The sequence below is a fragment of the Sarcophilus harrisii genome, chromosome 4 (genome assembly GCF_902635505.1).
Source record: "Sarcophilus harrisii chromosome 4, mSarHar1.11, whole genome shotgun sequence".
NCBI classification, from domain to species: domain Eukaryota; kingdom Metazoa; phylum Chordata; class Mammalia; order Dasyuromorphia; family Dasyuridae; genus Sarcophilus; species Sarcophilus harrisii.
Window position 1 is genome coordinate 387,040,403 of NC_045429.1, and position 23,770 is coordinate 387,064,172.

At 37.5% G+C, this 23,770-nt stretch overlaps 2 long non-coding RNA genes across 4 annotated transcripts in view; both read right to left on the reverse strand.

Annotated features, from left to right (window-relative positions):
* LOC111720445 overlaps positions 1-20,576 on the reverse strand; it is a 107,483-nt gene extending 86,907 nt beyond the window's left edge. For all 3 annotated transcript variants that reach the window (XR_004233971.1, XR_004233968.1, XR_004233970.1), the window contains exon 1: positions 20,340-20,576. This is a non-coding gene — a long non-coding RNA (uncharacterized LOC111720445). The remainder of the gene's footprint in view (positions 1-20,339) is intronic.
* On the reverse strand, positions 18,559-20,331 carry LOC116423375. Its single transcript, XR_004233972.1, has 2 exons — positions 20,247-20,331; positions 18,559-19,545 (listed from the first exon to the last, which is right to left on the reverse strand). It is a non-coding gene; the product is annotated as an uncharacterized LOC116423375 (long non-coding RNA).
* Positions 20,577-23,770: the final 3,194 nt, after the last annotated feature.

Here is a 23,770-nt window from a genome sequence, read left to right on the forward strand (position 1 = left end):
GCACTTGAGAACAAATGTTAGAAGCATGTCTACAAAAGACAATGGAAACACTAAGATACTACAAATTGCACATAGCTCCAGAAAAAATTCAAAGGCATGCTCCTTTTCAATATTTAGGATATGAAGTATTCCCTAAGGTGCTTACAGTACAAAAACTTTCCTTAAGAACAGAGAAGCTAAACACCTTAAATGACTTTCAGAAATTGATAGGAGATATCCAATGGATGTGTTCAGTGTTAGGCTTGATTCCTATCAATTGCAACCGTTATATGACATTTTAAGGGGAGACAGTGCTTTAAATTCACCATGCCAGCTTACAAAAGAAGCTCAAGAGGCTTTGAGAGAAGTTGAACTGGCTTTATCCAATGTGGTTGAAAGGGTCACTCAAAAACCCTTGGAAATATCAGTTTTTGCTACACAAGAGACACCCACAGCAGTCCTTCATCAAGGAGACAGTGTGATAGAGTGGGTGAACCTTCCAGCACAACCAGAACAAAGACTTACTTCTTACCCAGTGCTTGTGGCTAGAATTTTATTAAAGGCCATAAAGTGAGCAGTACAATTATCTGGGATGAGACCTGACAAGATATACACCTTTTATACTAATGCACAAATTAATGTATGCTGTGAAACCATCCCAGAGTGGCCAATTTTATTGGCCATGGCTCCAAATTTTGCACACGGGTCTCCATTAAAGATAACCAGACTATTACATAATTGGCGATGGATTTTTAAAGAGAAGGTTTCTAAAGTTCCTCTTAAAGGACCAACTATCTTTACAGATGCATCCAAATGTATTATTTGTGCTATATACTCTCGCGACTTAACTATAAAGAGAGAAGTCAGAACTCCTTTTCAGTCCACTGAGCAGAATGAATTGTATGCAATCATTCTAGCTCTTACTTATTATCCAGGAGATATATATATATATATATATATATATATATATATATATATATATATATATATATAATATCATATCTGATTTGGCCTATTCAATAGGTGTGGTACAAAGAATTGCCACAGCCCAATTAAAATTTGTAGCCTCTAATATATCTATCAGCTCTTCAAGGAACTTCAAGAGCAAGTGAGAAAGCATCCAGGTAAGATTTATATTGTGCAAGTCCACTCTCATAGTGGACTTCCAGGTCCAATTTTTGATGGTAATTCAAAGGCAGATAACCTTCAAACTATGCTGGCCAATACTCCTTTATTTCAAGAAGCCCAAGAATCTCATTTTAAATATCATCAGGCTGCTCAAGCTTTATGTTTGCAATTTGGAATAACAGAGGAAGTTAGGAACGTAGTAAAAGCCTGTATAGCTTGCCTTCCTTTCCATGCTCCTACACTGCCTCCAGGGAAAAACCCTCATGGTTTGAGACCCAATGAAATTTGGCAAATGTATGTGACCCATTATAAATCTTTTGGTCATCTGTCTTTTATCCATGTTGTGCTAGTCACTTTTTCAGGATTTACTTTTGTAATACCAGCAACAAAAGAGACAGCCCAAGTGGTCACTGAATTTCTTATACAAGCATTTGCAATTATGGGTGTGCCACGGGCCATAAAAACAGACAATGGACCTGCATGGAATTCTAAACATTCTGCACACTTTTGTGCACAGTATAAGATTTTCACACCACTGGCATACCCTTTAATCCTCAAGGACAGATAATAGTAGAGAGGAGAAACAGAGACATTAAGACACTCCTCCAAAAACAAAATAAAGGGGGAGCCACAGGTAATCCTAGAGAACTTCTACATCTAGCTCTTTATACTATTAATTTCTTGATTTTTGACAAAGATGCACTGGCTCCGGCAAACATGTTTTATAACCCACCGGAAGGGCAGTGTCCAGTGCGAGCAGCTCCACTATCTTTAGATAATTGCCAGGTGATGTGGAGAGACCCAGAAAGTGGTGAATGGAAGGGACAGATAGGTTAACTGCTTGGGGGAGAGGGTTTACTTGTACCTCCACAGGTCGAGAAGGAATCAGATGGGTGCCAACGAGCTGCATTCGCCTTGTCCATCACAGAGAGACGGAGCAAACCCTTGAAATGAAGGAGAAGACCCAAGAAATATCAGATGGTTCCATTGCTGACTGTGCCCACCATTGAAAGAGCATGGCAGTTATGGTGTTTGACTCATGGACATCAAAAATTGTTAGATTTCAAAATCCTAAGGAATCATTGGATTCTCTGAGACATGATAAGATCGTTGTAGGACTTCAGAACCCTCAGGAATCATTGGATTTTCTGAGAAATGATAAGACTGTTGCAGGACTTCAAAAACTTGGGGGGATCACTGGATTCCCTAACACATGAAAAGACTGTTGCAGGACTTCAAAAACTTGCGGGGATCATTGGATTCCCTGACATGTGAAACAATGGACAATAGATTGGTTTTGGACTATTTCTTGGCTGCTGAAGAAGGCATATGTGTGACTGTTGTTTACATACCCTCTTTCTAGGACTTCTGGAAATCTCTTATAATACCATATTGATTTATATTGTTTATTATATCACTACTTGCATATACAATTCATGTTTGTTGCACCACATTGAGCCTGCACTGACTGTGGGGAGAATCATCACTAATAGCCTGTGTTTTATTGCTATGTGCTCGTATAATACCTCCCATGCTGATGGGTTTGTGCATACCTGTTTCTAATAAGAGCCTTCAGCCCAGAAACCCTCTAGCAATCCCTACTTCCCTTTGGTGCTTTTCATCTCCCTTCCTGAGATGTCGGGGAGGGTGTGATCATCTCCTTCTTAGTGCTTTTACCTCCCTTCCTGAGAAGTGGGGGGAAGAGAGAGGAGGGGGCGGTGATCAACTCCTTTTCGGTGTTTTCACCTCCTTTTCTAAGAAGTCAGAGAGGGCATTATCACTTCCTTTTGAGGGCTCTCACCATCCTAAGAAGTCAGGGATGGCATGACCACCTGTGTTCTAAAACAAAAGAAAGCGGGAGATATAGAGGGCTGAAACTATTGGGTTGATGCACTGAGGTCGGGACTGCTGAGCACTTGAGGCTAACTACTGATTGGACAATACTCTATGGGCATATGCTTAGAAAATGGTCCTTTCCACTATCCGTACTGGCTCAATGATTGATGTATAGAGGATTGTAGGAGGGACTAGGGGGTGGAGTAAGATGAGAGACACACTCTTGGCAGTAGACGAGGGAGAAGGCACTTGCGGAGATTCTCTTCCATCCCCTTCACTTCTACCCCTAAAGATCAAGAATAAAGATGCACTTTTGTTTATCCTGACTCCTGCGGGTGCTAGCACGGTCATCACATTGAGCCAGGTCAAAGGTTTGTATTTTAGCTTATGAGCAATGTAGAAAACCAGGAAGTTTAGATCTGGCTCCTAACAAGCATCAATCCTATAATAACACAAATTAATTTGGCAACTGTGTGAAGGAGAGGAGAGAGACCAATTAGGAGGCTATTACAATAACCTGGAATGGAATATAGAATAACATCAGAATTAATGAAGATAGTTAATATGCTAATATTATGTTATTATTATATTATTATAATAAAATGTTAATAATAAGTAATAATAATAAGTAAAATTACTTATCCTCCCCTTATATGCAAAATATTTTACAAGTAGTCAACATTTATATATCACTTTACTGTTTGCAAGAGCACTTGACACATATCAGCCTGTTTTAGTATTTGGACAACCCTCTAGTTGGGAGAAGGTACTTATTAGGATGTCCATTTTCCAGGTGAGAAAACCAGCTGAAGCAGGCTAAATACCTTGTCTAGAGTCTCAGAGCCATTAATTATTTGTGGATTAATTTCATCCGAGATCTCCCAAAATCTAGCATTTCTAGCCCCTTAGGGATGGATATTTGGCACTGTGGAAGAAGGGAAAAAAATTGGAAGATGATTGGATGGGAAAAGGGCAGTTTGGAATGTATATTATCCTGAATAGGTTTTAAATGAGAGTGATTGAGAGGGTGGTGGTACCATTACAAGAAACAGGGAAACTGAAGGAGGACTGGTTCATATCTCGGAAGAAAGGGTAAAGAGGAGGGGCGAATAGGAAGAGGAAATGCTAAATTCAATTTTGGATGGATTGAGATACAGAAATGACATCTAGGTATAGTTTTCAGGTAGGTAGATATAAATGCAAAAAGTATTTAGATCCACATATTTGGCTGAATATATAATGAAAAGACAAGGTGGATAGTGCTGGGTTAGGAGTCAGAAGACCTGCGCATATACCAGCTCCATGGCTGGATAAGCCATTTAATTTCTCAGTTTCCTTATGTGTAAAATGAGGATTATAGTAGCACCTATTTCCTAAGACTACTGTAAGGATCAGTAAATAATATATATCTAAAGTGTTTTCCAAACTTTAAAGCACTATATAAATACTAGCCATTACATAGACTTGGACATGCTTCATAAAAATCCAGCTAGCCTCATTCCTCAAACCCTCAGTTTTCAGTACCTCCTCTAAATTCTCATAGAATGTATTATTTGCTATTTACCACAATATCTTACATTGCATTTAGGATGTGTCCTCAACTAGATCATAAGCCAGTCAAGTAGAATTTAAGTGCCTATGTGCCAAGCATGGTGCTAAATAGTGGGGATCTAAATAAAGGCAAAAGATAATCCCCACTCTCAAGGAATTTATAGTTAATGGGAGAGAAAACATGCAAACAACTATGCACAAACAAACACAAGATAAACTGGTTTAATCTCAGATGAAAGGCACTAAGATAAAGAATGACTGGCTAAGTCTTTTTTATTTTTTTCCCCCCAGGCAGGTAGGACTTCAAGAAAGTCAGGGAGGAGTTAGGAGGCAGAAATGAAAAAGGAAGAAGAAAAATGATCATTTATCCAAACTGGTACCAAAACAGGAGCCACAGAAGGTATCCATAGCAGAATAATTTAGACCAGACAATACAAAATGAGAGGCTGTCCTATTGGAAGCGATAACTCGGCTCAACTGAGAGTCCTAGATCTCACCTGGAGGAATTTCCCCAAAGTCCTTGGTGTAGCAAGCTGAAGACATGTCATCCTGGGGACTGCCAGCTCCTCTCACGGCAGCTTCTTCTCGGGGCCTTTTCATCTTGACATCTTGCATACTTTGACATGCCTGTCAAAGTGTGAAAGCCAGAGGCGTCTGAAGTTCCAAGAGACTAGGCAGACTTGAAGCTTGACTAGAACTGAGTCCCTTTCCGACGGTCCTTCCTGCGGAGGCCCAGGACCTGGGTCTCACGGTGACTCAAACTTTGCTGATGCGCCATTGCATCGCGGTTCCGAAGTAGCGGACAGGGGTAGGCTCCTGGCTCCTGGCTGCTTGGGATGACCATGGCGAGCTCTTTCTTCTCTTTCTCTTGTCAGTGAAATGACTGGGTTGGGCGGGATGACCTCTATTCCGGCTCCTCTCAGTGCCAAGTCCGTGGTGATGAGGTATCACAACACCCACAATCTGCTCAGCATCTTCCAAGTAGCCGTGGGCTGGTTGGGGAAGCGGCCACGGCCATACAGAATGGAGAACCTCTTGGAGGAAGAAGAGGGTGCTTTATTAACCAACGAGGATTTACGGGAAGGGGGAGCCAGAGCACCCGGAAACTCCATTCCAGGTCTGGGGCAGGAGCCACTCTTTCTAAGCAAGCCAGAGCCTGGGCGTTTCCCAAGGCCCCCGGGGTCAGTCCCAAAGCACACCTGTGACAGTTATAACGGGCAGGTCGCCTTCGCGCATGAGCAGGTAGAGCTTGTGGTAGCGCTCAAGAGTCGTGCATGTGCTGGAGCAGGTTGCGCGCGAGGCTGGAACGCCGTCCTGCCAAGGCAGGACTGCGTGAAGAATACGAAGGTGGGAGGTGCGAGGCACACCCTTACTTCTTTCTTCAGTGCCATGAAGGTTTTAGAGGGAGTGACCGAGAGGCCTAGAAAGGTCCCAGGAATTTTTGGCCTTTCCAGGGAGGAAGAAGGCGAGCGAGGAAATCTTTGGGGGAAGAGGGAGGGGATGGGGTAGAGGCAGAACCGCCCTTTGATGTCAGGGGGCCGGACTTGTCACTCTGCGGGGCAGGAAGCTCACTCAGATGGTTGGTCTGAGGCCACAGGTTTTTGGATCCCGGAAGAATGCCCTTTTTACTGCTCCGTGAGGAGAGAGAACAAGGCTGCTGCTCCTGCTGCTGCGGTTTTCCAGTTTGTGATAGGCACCGAGAGCACTGAAGTCCTTATCATTGGGGATAAAATAGATGGATGAAAGTTGTACTAAGCATGCCATCATAGATAAAATATTGGTGGAAACAGATAGATGAGACATGATTCAGTAGAACAAAAAATGGCTAACAAAAACCAAGTGGGAAAACAAGACAAGACTTAGAAAACCAATTGGTAGCTGTGCAGGAAAGAGTGACCAACTCTCAGGAGGCCAAAACTTCATCATAATTAAATCTCCAGAGGGCAAAGATAAGGAAAAGGGCCTGAAGTAGTTCAAGAAAATTTCTCAGAATTACACATGACAATAAGAAAAAAAATCAGTCCTAACAAGAAGAATCCTAAAATTCAAGCATAAAACCACAAGAAAAAAAATTTTTAAATCATCTAAACATCAAAAAAAAGAACAAATCCTTTATCAGAAAGTACCAGTCAGAATTTCATAAGACTTTATAGCTAAAACAATGGAAGAATAAGACAATTAGTCAAGAATATGTATATTTAAAGCTAAGAGATATGGGCTTGGTTCCTAGAATCAACTTTCCAGAAAACCTTAGCCTTTTTTATTTTTTATTAAAGCTTTTTATTTTCAAAACATATGCATAGTTTTCAACATTCATCCTTGTAAAACCTTGTGGTTCCAGTTTTTTTTTCTCTCCCTTCCTCCAACTGCCTCTCCTAGATGGCAAGTAAGCTATGTTACACATGTGCAATTCTTTTTTTTATATTTTCACAATTATTATGCTGCACAACGAAAATCAGATTAAAAAAGGAAAACAAATTGCAAGCAAACAACAAAAAAAAGTGAAAAGACTTTGTTGCAATCCACACTCAGTTCCCACAGTCCTCTCTCTGGGTGCAGATGACTCTCTTCATCACAAGACCATTGGAACTGATCTGAATTATCTCATTTTTGAAAACAGCCATGTACATCAGAATTGATCATCATATAATCTTGTTGTTGCTGTGTACAGTGTTTTCTTGGTTCTACTCATTTCACTTAGCATCAGCTGGTGTATCTTTCCAGATCTTTCTGAAATCATCCTGCTGATAGTTTCTTATAGAACAATAATATTCCTTTATCATAACTTATTCAGCTGTTCTCCAACTGATGGGCATCCACTCAGGGAATTTACATTCTTATAAGGAAAACAAGGACATATATAAATACATACAGAATAAATATACAGAAAGTTAAGTATAAATAAGTAATTCTATACAATCATTAGTCATGTCCAAAGGAGTAGTTCAAGATAAAAGCAAAGAAAGACCAGATGTTAAAGGATAAACAATTGGATAGCACTTACAGTGGGACAAGGTCAATGCTGGGCAGAGATCCCATATCAAAGCAGGACATATAAGTGCTAAATGAGGTAATGAAACTGGTCCATATATCTTAGATGTTTCTAAATGGAGGCTGTGTATGTCAAAGTTAGGTGTTTTATGTGAGTTGACCTTAACCTTCTTTTGCAAGGCAGAAGAATAACACCTGAAAACTTAAGAACATTTCAAAGAATTCTGTGACATAGGACTTCAGCTGAAAAGAACTAAGTTCAGAAAGGGGCAGCAATATTTCCTTTAGGTGACTGAATAGTTAAAGATATTCAACAAAATGTTCTTAAAATATATTAATTATAGTTGTAAGTTTAAAGCAATGGGATAGATTTCTCCGAGATTATCTGGTTAAAATGTGTTTCATAGTAATTTTGAAATAAAAGTGGGTGAAAGATTTTTAAAAGTTAAGGGCAATGGATGGAGGGGAGGAATATATTTGGAAACATATATGATGTAAGAACAAAAACATCTATCTATATATATTTTATTATTATTATAGCTTTTTATTGATAAAACATATGCATGGGTAATTTTTCAACACTGACCCTTGCAAACATGTCTGTTCCAACTTTTCCCCTCCTTCCCTCCACCCCCTCCCCTAAATGGCAGGCAGTCCCATACAAAACATTTATATTTTTAAAGAGGCTGAAGAAACAAAGAATCCTCAAAGTAATACCTTTATCTTAGTATTGAAATTGAAAGTAGGGTGGAGAAAAGAATATATCAAATTTGTAAGATATAATGCTAAGCACTATGGAATCTGTCAAATATAATACTAAACACTATGGATTCAATGATTAGATGCCTATAGGAAACACATAAAACAAAAGTATATGAAGACTGAGACTATGTAAGCTTAACTAAAATTTATCATGAAGTAGCCAGTTCAAAAAAAGAGTAGCAATCATTATAGCAGATAAATTCAAAATGGAAAATTTTGGCAAAAGGAACAGTAAATTTTAAAAAAGTAACAATGTTAAGTTTTTATACCCCAAATAACAACGTAAGCTGAATAGCCAACAATCTGAGTAGAAACTGAGTAAGAAACCCAGTTTCTTAATTATTTAATAATATGGAATGTTGACACTTGTTTTAAAAAATGACAAATCAGTTAAGTTTATCAAATAAGAATTCTTATGTTTAAAGACAAAAATGTGGGAAAACACATCTTAAGCCTGTAAGTACCATTTGCAAAAAGTGTTTGTGTACATAGACAAGCTCTGATTAAATTTGAGAAGGCTCTATCCTTAGCAGACAATAAAATACACTAAAACTCCAATTTTTTAATGTAGATTCTTGACCTTGATATTTTAGTACTTTAATAACTATGTCAATGTAATTTCCTTTGTAAGTAATTCTATATTTTGGGGGGGGGCATTTATAAACATTTTTCTGAGACGAGGTCTATAAGTTCTAACAGGCTGCTAAAGGGGTCTGTGACACAAAGTTATTCTCTGATCCAAAATATGACTAAATATTTTAAATACATGACAACTAAAAAAGTTAAATTGAAGAGGAAATTTTAAAAAGGCAGCAATGGTAGTATAAATACATAAAAATTATGGGCTGTTGCCAAAAAATAGTTTAAAATATATTTTTAAAATCATAGGTATACATCAGTAAGCATCATATGTAATGGAGACAAACTGCAACCATTCCCAATAAGATCTGGAGTGAAACAAGGTTGCCCACTATCACCGTTACTATTTAATATTGTATTAGAAACGCTAGCTATAGCAATAAGAGCTGAGAAAGAGATTAAAGGAATAAGAATAGGCAATGAGGAAGCCAAATTATCACTCTTTGCCGATGACATGATGGTATACTTAGAGAACCCCAGAGATTCTGCTAAAAAGTTATTAGAAATAATCCACAACTTTAGCAAAGTTGCTGGTTATAAAATAAACCCACATAAGTCATCAGCATTCTTATATATCACTAACAAAATCCAACAGTCAGAGTTACAAAGAGAAATTCCATTTAAAGTAACTACTGATAATATAAAATATTTAGGAATCTATCTGCCAAGGGAAATTCAGAAACTTTATGAGCAAAATCATAGGTATAAAGGCATATGTTAAGGAAAAAACCCTAAATTTAAATTTGTATGTAACAACATTTTAAATCGAGTATAAGCACCTACCATGTTTCTGCTACTATGCTAGATGTAAAAAGACAAAAATGAAACTATCTGTCCTTGAGCTTATATGGTAAAGCTAATATTTACATATATGATTGTTCCAAAAGTTTTAGTGCACTGTTGAACTAAAGCCAGAAGTAGAAAATACAAGTTTAATGGGGGAGGAAGGAGGGTACTATTAGCTAAGGGGATTTTAAAAGTTTTTTTTTTTAATTAAAGCTTTTTACTTTTAAAAACATATGCATGGACAATTCTTCAACATTAGCCCTTGCAAAACCCTGTGTTCCAATTTCCCCCCATTCCTCCATGCCCTCCCCTAGATGGCAAGTAGTCCATAGGTTAAACATGGTGGAAATATATATTAAATCCAGTATATGTGTATATATATGTATATTTATACAATTATCATGCCACATAAGAAAAAAAGAGAAGCAAAATAAAATGCAAGCAAACAACAAAAAGAGTGAAAATGAAAAATCACTCAGTCCCCACAGTCCTCTCTCTGGGTGTAGATGGCTCTTTTTATTACTGAACAATTGGAACTGGTTTGAATCATCTCATTGTTGAAGAGAGCCACATCCATTAGAATTGATCATCTTATAATTGTTATAATTATCTTGTTATAATTATAATTATAATCTTGTTATAATTCTCCAGGCCTCTCTGAAATAATCTTCCTGATAATTTCTTATAGAACAATAATATTCTATAACATTAATATACCATAACTTATTTAGCCATTCTCCAATTAATGGGCATCCACCAGTTTCCAGTTTCTTGCCACTACAAAAAGGGCTGCCACAAACATTTTTGCACTTGTGGGTCCCTTTCCCTTCTTTAAGATCTCTTTGGGATATGCTGGATCAAAGGGTTATCACAGTTTGATAAGTTTTTTGAGTATAGTTCCAAATTTTCTCCAGAATGATTGTATCCATTCACAGTTCCACCAACAATGTATTAGTGTCTTTACTTGGAAAAGGTTTTATATAAATGATGTTTGAGCTGAATTTTGAAAAAAGCTAGGCATTCTAAAAGGTGGGGGTGAAAAGGGAGTACATTTCAGGCATGAGATCCAGCAAATGTGAAGAACTTGGAGAATATGGAATGCTATGTAAAAGACAAGAAATTAATTTAGTTGGCCAAAATATATAAGGTATAAGGTTAGAAAGGTAGATTGGAGCCAGGCTGTGAAGGATTTATAATGCTTGAAAGAGGAGTCTATTTTGATCCTGCAGATAACAGGAAGGCAAAGGATTTTAGAGGGAGTTTATATTGATTTCAACAGCTTCCTGGCTTTTGGAAAAATACTTTGGCCTAACAGAAAGAACATAATAGGCCAAAGGAAATTAGATAGAGGTAATGAAAAGAAAAAAATAGAAAAATGAAAAATCAAGAACATAACAATGCATTTAATTTTGGCTTAGTATTTTAAAGTCAATTAAATTGAGAAACCCAAGAATTGGATTTTTGTAAAGGTAAATACATTGATTAATAACAGCACAAAAAATGTAACACTTCCTTTTTTTGGTGAATCAATGGTTAATAGTTGATTCAATGGCTTTTATTTACATATCATTATATAATATCAATGGTTTAAGAATTGGAAAATGAGTAGATGCCCATCAACTGGGGAATAGCTAAATAAGTTATGGAATATAAAATATGCAACATTATCTTATTTTCTTTTTCTTTTTTTTCTTTTTGAGGCAATTGGGGTTAAATAACTTGCCTAGGGTCACTCAGCTAGTAAATGTTAAAAGTGTTTGAGATCAGATTTGAACTCAGTTCTTATGACTTCCTGGCTGGTACTCTAGCCACTGTGCCATATAGCTACTCATATAATAGCTAGTACAATAATTTTATTGTTCTTTTAAAAAAAAAAAAAAAGATGGACAAGCTGATTTTAGAAAGACGTGGAACTGACGTTGAATGAAACAAGAATACATTGTACACAGTAACAGCAAGATTCTTCAGTGATTAACTATGAAACACTTGATCCTTCTCAGCAGTTGAGTAATTCAAGGCAATTTCAATAAACATCTTCATCCAGAAAGAGAACTATGGAGATTGAATGTAAATCAATACATGCTATGTCCACTTTTTTTTCTGTTTTTTTTCTTGTGGTTTTTCTCTTTTGTTCTGATTTTTCTCTCCCAAAATGATTCATAAAGAAATGTGTATTTAAAAAGTTAATATACCATGTATAATCAGAAAATAAAACAATAATTTAAAAAATAATAGGAGCATAAAGTACCAAATTTAGAAATAGAGATGATAATTTTTAAGGATTTAAGAAATTTTATACTCATGTATATTTGGTCCATATCACCCTGACTCAACAAAGTTTCTATGATCGCTGGTGAACTTCCCCCTATTTTTCATAGGTGGCAGATTCAAGGGACTTCATTCAGCCTTTTCAGGAAAAGAGTCTATAATGACTTGTCAGCTGTCACATCAGTGCCACAATCAGAGCAGCTCATATGTTTTATTTTGGTTCTATAAGGAGGACAGTCTTCAGGAAGGTCTGACTAGTTTTCCATTCCTGCATTCACAAAAAAAGGACACACTAGTCAGCTGGGAAGTTGAAATGTCTAGCCTGTATTGTTATAGGTATAGATAATTCCAGCCTTTTAAATTGGGGAAGACAGGCATCTGGGCCGGGGTATTACAGACAAGAGGCTGGCATTAAAGGGGCCAGCAGAAAGCTACAGATTCCAGATAGGACTGATGGGCACAGCTAAGGAATAACACTTGTTGGCTAGAGAAAGGGTAGTCAACAACCACAAAATCCCTAACAGTAGAGGTTTTTTCAGGACAATAACACAGGAGTATTTTCACTGTCAACCTGGGTAGCTACCCTGGGCTACAGAGACCGCTCACTGTCAACCTGGGTAGCTACCCTGGGCTACAGAGACCGCTCTACTGGAGCGCCCACTGGTGGCTAATTCAAATAATGTATTAGGTGTTAATCAAAAAGCATTCGTTGAACTTTGTTTTTATCTATAATTTTACCTATATAGAAGCCAAAGCCAAATCTTAAGTGCATATTGTACTGCAAGGTATACAATAAATACTACTCCCCTCAAGCCATAATCCTTTATCTCTTCTGCCTTTCTTGGCCAGACTCCTGAACCAGATGTTCTGAGATTTTTTTTTTTTGCCTCATATATCCCTTTGACATTCTGACAAAGTCTATGAACTCCTCAGAATAACAGTTTCTTGCCTACATTCACTGAAGAAAATGTTAAATTTCAGTTAGAAGTTAGCGAAAATATTCATTTTTTTTAACTATTCAAGTTCACAGACCTGAAATCAATCAGTGGCAGAAACTCTATGTAAAGTCATTTATACTCACTGCCTCCCCTTTCCTTCTCACATTTCAAACCCTTAGAAATCTGGTTTCCAATATCATTGTTTACCTAAAACTGCTCTTTCCAAAGTTACCAGTGTGATTACCTAATTGCCAAATTTAAATTTGATGTCCTTTTCTCAATCCTTATCCTTTTTGACCTTTGAATCATTTAACATTATTGACTGTTCTTCCTGTTTATTTTTTCCTCTCTGGGTTTTTGGGATGGAGCTACCTCTTAATTTTTCTCTAACCTGATTAAATTCATATTTTTAAATTAAATGTCTGATTGTTATTCCTCTGCTCAAAAACTTTCAGTGGGTTTCCATTGACTCTAGCATAGTATACAAATTACTGCATTTGTCATTTAAAGGCCACCAAAATCTGATTCCAGCCTACCTTTCTACATTTGCAATACATTTCTCTTCACAAATTCCATGTTTCAGCAAATTGGTCTACTATGTCTTGTACTAGTTTCTCCCATCTACCTTCATACAGTATAAACTCAATAGCACTGGAAGCCTTACATGTCCTGTTCCACTATATCTTTGCATACACTGCTCTCTATCCTCTACTTCTTACCATCTCCAATATGTGTTGAAGCTTACAACAAATGTGTCTATACAAGGCATTTTCCTGCTCTTCCTACCTCGTTATTTTCTTTTCACCCTGCTGACGCTATTTTGAATACAGAAATCTCACTCTGGCAGATAAGAGTAAGTTTAAATCTCTCTGGTCCTGGTTTGTCCCCCAAAACCTTCCTCTTCCCAATGCTCTTTACAAGCAATAGCATAGTGAGTCTATCAGTTGTTAATAGTTGATTCAATGGCTTTTATTTACTGGTTTAAGAAACAAAGTAATCATTTAAACCCATAAGGGTAAAAGTCTCTCAATCCTTGAGGAAAGGAAGCATCCAACTCAAAGGAAATAAACCCTTCCTTTCAGGAGAAAAAAGGAAAGGGAAAGGGAAAATGAAAATCACTGGCTCTGAGTGTGACTCATGCATATTTGATTCATCTCATCCTGGCTCGGCAAAGTGTTCATAATGTTTTTTGGGGGGTTATTTTTTAGATAATACATGTATTCGTTTTTTACATAAGTCAGTTTGGGACAAAGTTTCCATGATTGCTGGTGAACTCCCTTCTGTTCCTCATGATGGCAGATCCTCTATTTTTGTCACTCCTAATCCCAGTACTCCTTTTGCTTTCTGCTGTCACCTAAGCCTTCCTTAGGCAAGGGGTTCCTGGCAGAATGGGCAGAGAACAACTTATTCCAATAGCCATGAAGGCCCCTGGAGTAGGAGCTAGCACGTGCTCTGACATCAAAGATGTCATAGTCATCCACTCTTCCTGGGCAGATTTTATCCTTCACATATGTCTAACCACTGGACTTCAGTGACTCTGGAAGAGAGTGAAAGAGAGTATTCTTTTTATATACTTCTGATTTCCATGGGAGAAGGCCCTAAGAGAAGGAACAGGAGAAGAAAGGACTTGAGAAAAATAAGAAGCAAATTGAGTAAATGATTCTGAAGGATTCATAATAAGGTCAAAAGTGTAATTTAGAAGAAGTTTGGGACAAACTGAGGAAAATATTAGAGTATAAGCTCAAAGTGCAGATACTATGAAAGAAGACTGACCAATTAGGAGGCTTTTGCAATGATCTAGGTAAGAAAGAAATGACTAGATGAATTAAGGTGGTAGAGAGAAGGTAAGATCAAAGATGATTAAGAAAAATTGGGTAGGAATAATGACAAGAAGTTGAAAAGGAAAATTGAAGGAAAAAGAAAAGATGGAGAAGATAAAGTGATAAAAAATAAGTCAAAAATTAAACCTAATTGAAAGGAGTGGACTTCAGGCCCAGCACTCAATTTACTGCACTTCTTAGCTGCCCAGAAATTAATCTACTTGGATGAAATTCAATAAAATTTACATTTTAATATCACTTTAATATACTAGTTAATATTTACATAGCATTTTAAGGTTTTCAAAACACTTTAAGGATACCTTCTCATCACAACCATCCTAGGGATAGATGGTATCAATATTCCCATTTCACAAATGAGGAAACTAAAGCAGATAAAGGTTAAATGATTTGTCCAAAATCCCAGAACTTTAGTGAGAAGTTTGTCTTCATGACATTATGCAGTTAGGTTGAAGTGACTAGGGATCTTCTGGCCACGTTAGCTGTATTCAAATATTTGAAAGTTTGTCATATGAAAGAGGAATTAGGCCTGTTCTATTTGTTATTAGAGAGATACAGGTAATGGGTAGAAATTGCAAAGAAGTAAATTTAAGCTAGATGTCAGAAAAAACAATTAGAGAAGTTCAAAAAAGGAATGGACTGCCCCAAGAGGCAGGACACATGCATCTCCTTGGAGGTCATCAAGGGAAGACTGGATAACTATTTGTTGGCTTTATTACAGCAAGGATTCCTTTTAGGCATGAGTTAATTAGATGGTCATTGAGGTCCCTTCCAATTCTCAAATTGTAATTCTATGAATAAGACCATATGCCCAGATCAATATAGCAATAGATAATGATCAGGAGCAAATAAAATTATCTAAGAAAAGTGTTCTAAGAGTAGTTGAGGAAAAGAACGTTTTCAGATGGGGAAATCATAAAAGGCTTTGTGGAACAGGTAACACCTGGACTAAATCTTGAGGATTTTTTTTTTAAACAGGGTAAGTGATAAGTTTGGATGTCTTTTAGCTTGGCAAATGTTTGAAGAATGGGATCAAAAGTGTGAGAATGGAGACCAAATATGATAGTATTAGAACAAGTATAAAATGCAATAGTATGATGCACTGGTTAGGATCCATCAAACCTGTATTTAAATTCCAGGCTCTGCCATTTACTGTTTGATTTTGGGATTTCACCTCTCAAGCTGGGTTTTCTCATGGGGGAGAAAAATGTTTCTAGATCTTCAAACGTCCTTCCAGCTCTAAGGCTCTGATAGTCTCTATATAATAAGAACTGTGAAGCAAAATTGAGACCTCTGCTTGGTAGATTGCCCACCCCTACCCCAACCTTTTCTAATATGGGGGCAAGTGACCAAAGGAATATCTCTTTTGCCTTTTTGTAGAGGCCCTAGAGATGATTCTCTTCAATTTACAGGTGGGGAAAGAGGCAAGAATTATTTTTGCAGCTCTGATTCAACTGAGATTGATAAATTGGAATGGATAAAATAACCTCAATTTGTGTGGGGAGTAGACAACTGCTGACTTGGTACAGGAGAGGGAAAATAGAAAGGATTCCCTCAGCACGAGGGGTACTCATTCCCTGAGAGTAATAGGGACTACTCCCCTTTGGTACAGGTCTGATAGGAGAGGTTGAGACTTTCTCCAAGTTCTGGTAAGGAGGGAGGCAGAACAAGGAGAGACTTCCTAACCAGTTGTAAGATTGAATGTGGTACTCCTGAGGTGTTTAAAAGAGATTTGATTAGCCTCAAAATGGTCAAGGACAGCACACACAGTAGAAAGCCTTCACACTTCCTAGCCCTACAACTCTGAAGAAAATAGTGAATAATTCCAACTAGGTTTTCTAAAGTGGGGTGGGAAGAAAATACTGGGGCTGGATGGCAAATCAGTATGAGCTCTGAGAAAATAGCTGCAGTGTTCAGTTCTCCCTCATACCTGGATTTTTTGATGGTTAAGAGGTGGAAACAGTATTTTTATTTCATTTAAGGGATTTGGATAGGAATTGCTTATTTGGTTAATTTCTACTCTGCCATCTTTTACAAAGAGTTTCGAAGTGTAGGACAGTAGATATGGAGTCATAAGACCTAGATTTGCTTCCCTTCTAATATTGGCTGCATTGGTTTTGTACAAAAACTTTATATAATCAAAATTATTCCCTTTCCACTTCATAACATTCTCTAGTTCTGTGCCATAAACCCCTTTCTCCAGAGATCTGAAGTACAGACTATCCGTTGTCCTAATTTGCTTATATCCTTTGTCTAAATCATGAACCAACCCATTTTGACTATTTTGTTGTAGAGTGTTAGATGTTGGTCCATGCCTAGTTTCAGCCATACCATTTTCTAATTTTTAACAGTAATTTTTATCAAATAATTTTTAACCCAGGAACTGGAATTTTTTGGGTTTATCTTTACTATAGTCATTGTCTTGTGAACTTTACCTACTCCACTGATTCTCTACTAGATTCCTTAACAAGTACTAAATGGTTTTGGTTTTTTGCCACTTCATAATCTAGTTTTAGGCATGGTATGTAGCTAGGCCACCTTCCTTTGCATTTTTCATTTCCTTGAAATTTTTGACTTTTTGTTCTTAAAAGATTTTTCTAGCTCTATAATTTCTTGGCAGTTTGTTATGGCACTAAATAAATTTAGGTAAAACTGTCATTAGCTTGGCTTACCCATGAATATTTGATATTCTTCTAATAATTTAAATTTAACTTTTTGTGTGAAAAGGTTGTGTAATTTTTTTCATATAGTTCCTGGCTTTTGTCTTGGTAATAGACTCCCAAATATTTCATAATATCTCTATTTTAAATGGGATTTCTCTATTGCTGCTGGACTTTGTTGATAACAGAAATGCTAATGATTTAAGTAAGTTTATTTTTTACCCTGAAACTTTGCTAGAGGCCAATTGTTTCTAATAGTTTAATTGTATACCATCATATCACACAAATGGTATTTTATAAACTACATTAATGGAATCTAAAACAAAAAAACTTCTTTTCCCTAATTTTAAAAAATATCTCAAAGTTTTTTTTTTCATTTTTGTTCTTAACACAGGCATTTAATCCCATATTCCTTAGCATTTTATAGATGTTATATTTGTGCTGTATTTTCCTTTCTTCTTATCAACTAATACTCTTATTCTATAAATGTTTAACTATTGTATTTTGGTCTGAAAATTGTATAGAATTCATCTTTTCAAATTTACTTGAACTTTGCAAGAAAGTACAATTCTTTGAGTGACTATATACTTAATGTGAATTTAAATTTTTTTCTAACTTCATGTTGCAATTTGGTAAAGCATTTTGTCTAATTTTACAATTTACTTGTTTCCTTGATCTATCATATATAAACAATAATGTAATTTAAAAAATTTTTTAAATTACCAGGAAACATGAAGAGAGTTATACTTATTTTCTTAAATAAGTTTAACCAATTTGCTGTGTTTTGAGGTGTAAGAATCTAAAATATTTTTAGGGTTAGTTTGCTAAACTTTCTACCATTAATACTCTTATCTCCCTGATTAAATCTTTTCATTAGCTATTCTTTTTATCTTGTACTTACCAATGTATAATAATTATCTTTCCTATGATCTTAAGTCTTTCTAATCTGTTTTTGGATGGCTCCTATAGACAAATCTATTTTCAAATTCACAATATTTAATGTTACACTAAGATTTTATCCTTTCTACCACATTCCAACTTAGTCAAAGATAGATTTCATTATGAAATGTTATTTCCCCATTATCTTCTGAAATGTACTTTTATCAATACTAATATTACATAAGACTAATCTTTCATAAAGAAACCTTATATTTTATCCAACATCTAGGAGTATTCCAAACAATAGTTTAATTAATGTTTATTTTTAATACAATGTTAAATTCTACATCTTTTAAGTGATTTCTAAGTTTTATCTTGTAATAGAAACTATCTTTAACATACTTTAGGAATGCTTTGTTGAATATCTTAACTACTTATCTATCCAAGGGAATCCTGATTCCCTTTTGCTCATAGGTATTCTTTTTTCAAAGAATTCTTTGAAGGCTTAATTTTTTAAACCTCTTTCCTCTGCCTTCAAAAAAAGTATAGATTTGCTGCAAATTTGACTCTAGAATCCAAATCCCTATCTTTTGGTTTTATATTCTGTTCCAACATCACTCTTTTTCTATGGTTTTAACTTCAATGTGATAAAAGGTAGATTTTTTTTGATAGGATTTCTTCTTGAAGCTTTGAAGATTCTGGCTTGGATTTTAGAGTCTGATGAAAATGTGCCTTAGAAACTTGTTCCTTCTTGTTGAGAGTGAATATTTTTCTGATGTCAGGCTGTAACTTAGGGAAAATTTTCTTACAGGTTTTTTTTTTTTCCATGTTATTCACATATTTTTCTTCTTCAGTCCCCTCTGATATACTTGAATTATTCTGAAGCTTGTTTGCATCTGTCTTCAAGGTCGGTCACTTTCTTGCAGTGTTAGCAACAGGTTTTACATTATGAGCTTGTTCTTCCATTTTGTTTCCTCTATTTGCTATACTCTACCACTTCTCATTTTGGCCGATTCCAGCAATATCTCATCCATGAGGATGTTTGTTTCAACATAGTTTTCCCTTGTTTCCTTATGCGTGTCTTTGACTGAAATCATATCTTTCTTTAGATCATTTAAAGTACCTAGCATCCAAACTAGTTCCCTTAGTATTTCTTCTGGTGGCGTTTCTGTCGACGTAAGAAACATTTTGAATTGATAATAAAATTGAAATCAAATTCAGCAATCACTATTTTCACCGATGTTTTGTGCTGCCTGGTGGCGGTACTTTTAACTGTAACAAGATTATCACCTATTCGAACACAATTAAGACAAAGAAATTGCTTTTTTAAAGCTATGATCTTAGAACGCTACAACAGAAGGTAATTTAATAGCTCATCTTTTTGATTCAGGATTAAACGAGCCAACATTTGTGCAGCACTTCCAACAATGCCCCCGTGGAGGGGGGGACTAGCATCTCCCCAGGTGACGCCGTTAATTACAGTAACCGCAGACAAGCCGACGTATGCACTCAAACCGCACCCGGCACGTTTCCTAAACCCTCAAAACCCCCCTAATCTTAGCAAAATCCTATTTAACCCCTCCCCCCCATCTTATCATTGATGATAATAATGTAACCGGTAACAATTACGGAAGCCGTCCTCCGTCCCCCCAGGGGGAGTCAGACCGGGGTCCGGGATCTCCGGCTTCCTCCAAACTATGCCCACAAAGTCCCCCGAGGCCCTCGGGGGTGCTTTTGTTCAGTGCGTTGGCCCCGTCTCCGCAGGACTGGGAGGTCCTGGCCCATTTGGAGGTAATTTAGCGGGCTCTCGTCCCTCCCCGGCGAGGCGCGAGGTCCCCGCATTTAGCCACGAAGCCCCTTTCACCCCACCGGGTCGGGGGTCAGAATAGGCCGTGGGGGTTGTGGCTGTTTCCCCTTCCCCACCCTTCTCTCCTGCGGCCCTGCCCGCCCCGCCCCGCCCCCGACCCAGACCAACACCGGGAGGCACCGACCGCCTCGGCGGGAGAAATCCGCGTTCCGCTCACAACGGCCGCGCAGCCCGCCTTGCGGCCGGGGGACGCCTCGCGCCTGCGCAGTTTACTCACAGTCTGCGCTTCGTCAAAGTCTCGGCGCACTTCTCGTCTTCGGAGGTGTCGCGAGAGCAGCAGAAAAACAGCCTGGGGGAGCAGTAAAAGGAGGGAGGAGCGGCAAAGGCCCGAGCTTCCGTAGTTTGTGTCGGAGGAGCTAAAGGCGCGAGGGACCTCCCGCAGCCTCGTCAATCACCGGGCCCCTCCTTTGTCTGCGAGCCTTTCTTCCCTCCTTCCCCTCCTGCCTCCTTCCCCTCCCCCTTCCTTCCCCCCCCCCTCCCCCCCCCCCCCCCGGCCACCACGCTTTTTGTCGCGCCTGCGCAGTCTGCTGGACGGGTCGTCCTTTGCCAAAGAAGGCTGTTTGGCTGGCGTTTGACTCAGTAACATTAGAGCCCAAGCCCCTTCCGTTACGGAAGAGGAAACAAACCTAGAGACACGAAGTAGCTTAATCAGGGCCACACAGATAATAAATGATTGTTTAGTTTTAACCCAGGTCCTCTGACACCCCGCCCCCCCACGTATCCTTTGAAAAGGATCTGGGGACCCAGCCCGCCCCCTGATAGAGATGTAGGTGATGGACTGAGGCTGCCTTGGGATGTTTGCTGGGGAAGGGGAGGTTCCCAGAGAGCAGGAAAAAGAGAAGAGAATATATTTTAAATTTTTATTTATTAAATATTAAATAAATATTAAATAAATAAATATTGAATATTAAATAAATAATTAAAATATTAAATTAAAATAATTTTATTTTTATAAAATAATAAAATTAAATTAAAATATTTATTTATATTTTAAAATTCTATTTTTTTAGTATTTTAACGAAGGGGGAGGGGAAATTATTGGCCCAGCGATTCAGATCCCTGAGATTACGTTAAGAAGAATTTAGAATCCAGGACCAGGGAGTCCCTGCTCAGCCTTGGAGCATTCTGCCTCAGTTCAGGATTTTTCTGCTCACAGGAAAAAATAGAGAAGAGGTCTTCAGTTTGATGAAGAACCTGGAGGACTGTGAATGATGAGGATTAGTTAAATGAACTAGAGAAGACTTCTGGTACATGGAAGCTGTCTCCCTGAAGAGCCATCGTGAAAAAGCGGCTTTGCTTGTTTTCCTCTGGCGCCGGGAACAGAACTGTGAACAGTGGCAGAAGTTGCAGAGAAAGAGATATAGGCTTAATGCAACGGAAAGGTGGCAGAGACACGCGGAATTAGACGTCTTTTTTGCCCATACCCCCCACCTCCTAAATTATGGATATATTAAACTGAAAAGCACATGAAGGGGGATGGTGTGAATAGGATGCAAAGATAACCAATGAGGAACTTGGAAGAAATCCAGGAGGAAAAGGTGTTAGCAAAGGAATTTGTGATAGGAAGAGATGAACTGATTATATGACAGTTGGACCACTTCACTATTATCCTCAAAATGTCAGGAGAAATTGAGAAAAAGTTTCTGTCCATTGATTCATTCTCTACGGCAAATATAACCAACTTTATGATTCGGTGGAAACTGTCATCGTGCCTTGCAACAATAGTGTGCTATACAAACATCTTTTGACCTTGCCTCCAAATATAGGGCACGATTCATTCTGCTTCTCAGGCCTCCAGTTGCTTATTCATTTTATTCAAGGACTTTTGATTCCATTCATTTGTGGAGAGATTTAGTACCTTCTGCATTATGAACCATACCAATCTGTAGTCTTTAAGGAGGTATTATTAAGATATTTCACTCTAAAAAGATGTCTGATCTGTTTTTCCCATATTAGGGAAATGTAGAAGAAATTGTATTTACGCCAATCTAATTCACATATAAACTCTAGTTCACACTTGGACAATGGCAGGAAAATTACAGGCATCTAAGATTGAAAGGCAAAACACTTACTTTGTTTTAGAAATTATCATTAATGGGGGAAGCCAGAATAGATCCCAAGATACATGTTACAAAGCCAAAAACAAATCAAGATATATTGGTAGATTTTGTTTAAAGGCTGGGATCTAGGGGAAAAAAAGGGGGGGAAGAGAAAAAGCCTTGGGATTTTTTTCACCCTAAGAACCAATTGCTGACACTGGAGTCAAGATCCAGTTATCTTTGAGCTAGGTGTGCTTTGGTCCATTGTTTCCATTCTAGGGGGGGGAAAAGCACTCAAATTGAAAGATCTAAGAATCATAATGTCTTTTTTTATGACACTTATTCCTCAGAATTTTTCTTGAGTGTCCCAATAAACAAAGGATGGGAGAGGGAAAGTTAGGTATAAAGTGTACAATTTAGATTATATTAAATTTTAAAAGTTTTGTACAAATAAAACAAATGTCAACAAGAAGGAAAGCAAATAATTGGGAACATTTTATAGATCATTTCTCAGATAAATATCTCATATCCCAAATATATAAAGAACTTTGTTAAATCTAAAAAATATGAGTCATTCCCTATTTGATAAATGGTTAAAGGATATGAACAGTTTTTCAATGAAAAAAAGTCAAAAGTTTCTAGCTACACATTTGAGTTTAGAAGTTGCCCTTTTTATGAGTATCTAGGACCAATGCTCCATAGAATAGACAAAAAGCCAGAGAAGTCAGAGAAAACAAGAAAGAACCTGGTGAGGGAAAATTCCACCTCAGTCTTCCCTCTTTAATCCAGTCTCTAGTTCTGAGTAAGTAAGCCTGTCTCAAATGAGTGGAATGGGAAGAGAGGAGCTGACTTTATACATAGTCCATCTTCATGTTCCTTCAGTAAACAGATTTTGGGAAATGATGGATTAGAGGAATAAATTATAAGGAAAGGACTTTAGAAGTCATGATTCAATTTCCCTATTTTATAGATAAGGAAACTGAGACCTGGACAGATTATAAGGCTTGTCTAGAATCATTCAGGCACTGGTAAACTATCTGTCATTCAAATTTCAGTTTTTCTGACTTCAAATCCAGTACTCTTTGAAATACATCATGTCCCAAAAGTGAGTATCCTTCATTGGTTCTCTCTATTAGTTACTCTGATAAGATCAATTTCACCTAATATCCTTGGCTCTTATTCTCCTTAATCAGCCATGAGTGGGGAAGAAGTAATCTTAAGGGCAGGGACTGTCTTTGTCATCAATGTAAAGCATAGCTATAAGAGCACAAGAACAGTTCCATGGCTGTTACTGAATTAAGCAATAGGCCAATTGAGGGAAGACCATGTCTAGTTATCTGTGGATAGGGGAAAGAGAATTGGACCACATTAGCATGAACAGAGGTAGGATGGTACAGTGGAAAATGGTGAATTTGGAATCAGAGACCTGTGTTTGAATTCCAGCTCTGCCACTTAATACCTTTCTGATCTAAGCAAGTCATTTCTCTTTTCTTTACCTCAATTTCCTCATTTGTAAAATGAGAGAGTTGGCTTTGATTATTACTACAAACTCTCCCAGCTCCAACTCTATGATCTGTGAATGCAGAAGGCCCCAATCACATCAATAAGT